The 3,851-nt window shown below is 28.6% G+C and overlaps 1 long non-coding RNA gene across 1 annotated transcript; it reads left to right on the plus strand.

Moving 5' to 3' along the window:
* Positions 1 to 338: 338 nt before the first annotated feature.
* On the plus strand, positions 339 to 2,224 carry LOC106692366 (uncharacterized). The gene is made up of 3 exons (XR_001344951.2): positions 339 to 508; positions 1,332 to 1,450; positions 2,095 to 2,224. It is a non-coding gene; the product is annotated as an uncharacterized lncRNA (long non-coding RNA).
* The last annotated feature ends 1,627 nt before the right edge of the window (positions 2,225 to 3,851 follow it).

Below are 3,851 nucleotides of genomic sequence, written 5' to 3' on the forward strand. Positions count from 1 at the left end.
ATGGCTCAATACTCAGAAGGGAATGAATAGAACTATAGAAGATGGTCAATCGTTGCGTCTACTGAGAAGATCTTCCACTGTCGAGTGCATTGTAGAATATCTTCATAGGATCTTCACTGATGTTCACACCCTTTGTGGTACAAGTTATCTGCACCTAAGACAGATACCCGAAAGAAGAACTCCTAGGAGATTAACAACTTGAAGAACATTGGTAATCATGGTGCCCTTCCCTGTACGGACCGAGTAAAGAGTTAGAGTCGGATCCTTTCGACCATCCTACAAGAAAGAAGTTGCTCACTGCTCAAGAGGGATGAGATGGACTTCAGAAGATAGTTTGTCCGATCATCAAGAGTGTGAAGCGTTTCATTTACCAAGAAGAGCTTTCTTCTGTCAAGTGAGTCATAGAATCTCCTAGGAGGTGTTCCGCAAATTGTCATACCATTTGTTGTCCAGCTGGGAATAAGGATTTCATATTAAGCAGTGTAACAATGGATGCAGTGTAAATAAAGTAAGTTTTTTGCAATGTCCTGATTTATTTTTAAATACTTTTTTTATGTGTTACTGTAAACGTATAATGAAACTATTTACCAAGTACCATATTCTAAATAAAGGATCTTGATGTAAAAGAGGTACTGACTGTATATGTCAAAAAGACTTTTGAAAGTGATGTTTGCAATTATAATTATTAGAAACTTTATTTAATAGTATTCAGAAAACTGAATAAAGTGACAAAAATAAAATAAGTTTTTTTTTTAAAATAAATAATTTAATATATAAGGAGGCTTATAAATTTTATTTTTACCATCTTAATTTAGAGTTTATTTTAAGTCGAATTGTTTTGGACAAACGACTGACATGGAATCCTCATACAAGACTGAAAATACAGGTAACTGCTCAATTCCAACTATTACAGCACTTACTAGACAAACAGTCTAAACTTCCAATTCATTACAAAAGACTGATCTACATGACTATTACAAGGCCTATCTGGACATACAGAGTTGAGCAACGGGGCTCCACTAAACCATCAAATTCCTCCCAAATCCAATTCTTACAGTCCAAAATCCTTCATAAAATCCTTAATGCTCCTCACTTTGTCACAAATCAAGTCATCCATAAGGATCTCAATGTCTCATATGTTGCCGATTTGGCCAGAACCAGATTCCAATCCTTCCATGATAAACTTCCAAACCACCCAAACCAACTCGTTTCTAACCTGCATTCTCCTTCATTACCTAATAATCCTAGATATCTTGTCATGATGGTTTGCTTTTGCATTTAAATACTACTTCTATTGCGTGTTGTTATATTTAAACCTTTCTTCATTCCAGGATCAAAAACATTTACACAAAACTATTGCAATCTGCCAGAAGTTTGTATCTTCTTCGCAGATCATCCGGTTCCATGCAGATTTTCCTGTCTCCGGGACAACCTTCAGAGCTGGAGCGAGGTAAGAGTTAGTTCTAGCTAAACATTTGATTGATTATATTTTTATTATTAATATTAATTTAAGTTAATAAACTTTATTGAAATTTCTTTAATCTAATTTCTTTTTAAATTTTTTTATTGTCTCATTTGCAAGTTAGATTCCATAATATAATCCGTGTATTTAAGAGACTAAAAATTAGCAAATCTAATCAGTATTTCATTGGGGAAAAATGTCCTGAATAGTTCTTCCTCTGCAATATCAGGAACTGGATATAGAGGAATATTATTTAATGTCATTTTTTTTTTAAATTTGTTTTTATATCGAAGATCTTTTAAAAAATACAATGATTATATATGTTTACTGATTAATATGACATGACAGTGACTTAAAAACATACCACCCATCAGAAACACTCCAAATAAAATAAATGTCATTATAGTAGTAGAAGTCTTGTAGTCATTTTCTTTTATTTGGCCTCTAAAGAAGCAAGTTAAAGAACTATTGGTTTTGATTGGTTTTTAAATTTGCTGAAGGTTAATATTTTTCCAGATCTAATATGAAACATAATTAATGATTATATTTTTGACGTACTAAGAAGAAATGAGGATTTTAGATTGTAATATAAGTTTGTTATTGTTTTATTTTAATATTTATTTGTATTACAGGACTGAGAAATACATGTAGAAGGCCTCGACTCTAGCAACCAACTCTATGGGACTACACACCTCATAAAGTGCGAGGTCAGTGGAACAAGTTCTAAGCATGTTCACTATGGTCCTTCACTCAAACAATGTTTTGCTAGAAAATGTTCTTTTAACAAATAAAGAAGTTAACGATTAATTTAATTAAATGATCAATGCTGTTTCAGCATATTCTCTTATTAATACAAATTGGGCTATTAAAACTATATTATTATGTATTAATTACCACTTTTAAAATTGTGTTTGATCCGGACCATAGTGCCTGCCCACTTTGGATTTTGCATGTTTAAGTTTATTTTTTATTAGGTAATAAAAATTTCATACACTATTTTAGACTGCTATAACTATTTAATGAACATCTATATATTAGATCATTGTAGACTGAAGTTATAGGAACCACGTTTTTACTATTTTCTTTACAATGTGATATTACATTCTTTTATTATTTTTAATTGATTTTTCAATTAAATGTTTTTTTAAAAGGATTTAGTTTCTTTACATTTGTTTTAAACACATTATTACTGTTTGATAATTCCCAGTTAAATTCATTACTAAGTGAATAAAAGTAATAAAAAATATATGAATAAATTATTTCATGATAAAGATTGTAAGTAGTTATTACATGAAAGGTAGGGTAGTTGACATATCCGTAGTGGGCAGTGTTTGTTGCATGGAGCATGCGCATGTAATTTATTTTTTATGTCTACGGCAGCGACCTCCTCTCACATATTGTTAGTTTCTTTTATCACTATTATTCATATACATATTTTAAAATTTGTTTTAAAAAAATAAATAAGCAATTTACATTTTTATGATTAAAATCAATATTTGCACTATATTTACTTCCAACTTTTTATTAATCTAGATTATTTAAATATATCTTAAATTTGGAATGAATTAAAAATTATTAAAGATTGTGAAATATATCACAGTTAATTAATGTCAGTATTTTCATTAATTATTATTGAAATAATAAAATAAAAATATTAAATATTTTTTCAAGTTATTGTTTTTATTATTTTAATGTGAGAGTTGAGAGTCTCTTCATGATCTTCAGTCTACAGCAGCGGACTCCTCTCATTACACACAACACCAATTTTCTTGTTGTACATTAGTAAATTTTACTTCATTAATTTTATAAAAGATTTTTCTATTTTTTAATAAACATTCCTAATTTAAAGATTACTATCAGATGGGTATAAAGTTAGTAAAAATTTTGTAATTAATAATTATTAAAATTTTTCTAATAATTTAAATTTGAGTAAATTAGTGTCAAAATAACACACTTCCTAGAGTAATCTTGTTAAATAATTTATTTTTAAATTTTATCATCATTAAATAAATATAAAATTTTATATATTGGGTACACATGAGAGTTGAGTGGATCTTTACAGAGCAGCAACAAAAAGATGTGAGTACAACTATTGCATGCTGTGTGTGTTTTTGTCATTATATTTATATATATAAATTACATCGTATATACTTGATTAAATATGTAAACATTTAATATAATTAGGAAGGGGGTATCATATATACTTTATTTTACTATTTATACTTAGACTCCCTTAATAGTTGTAGAACACTCGAAGGGATTTTTGAGGCTTCACAATTTTTGTATTTCTATTAAATATATTATATAAATATACTCATAATTTGGTTTTTAGAAATGAAGTTTACAAAAATATACTATACTCTACTATATCCAACTCAGTCTGGTATCC

The sequence above is a fragment of the Halyomorpha halys genome, unplaced genomic scaffold (assembly GCF_000696795.3).
Source record: "Halyomorpha halys isolate HHAL.00 unplaced genomic scaffold, Hhal_1.1 Scaffold54.1, whole genome shotgun sequence".
NCBI classification, from domain to species: domain Eukaryota; kingdom Metazoa; phylum Arthropoda; class Insecta; order Hemiptera; family Pentatomidae; genus Halyomorpha; species Halyomorpha halys.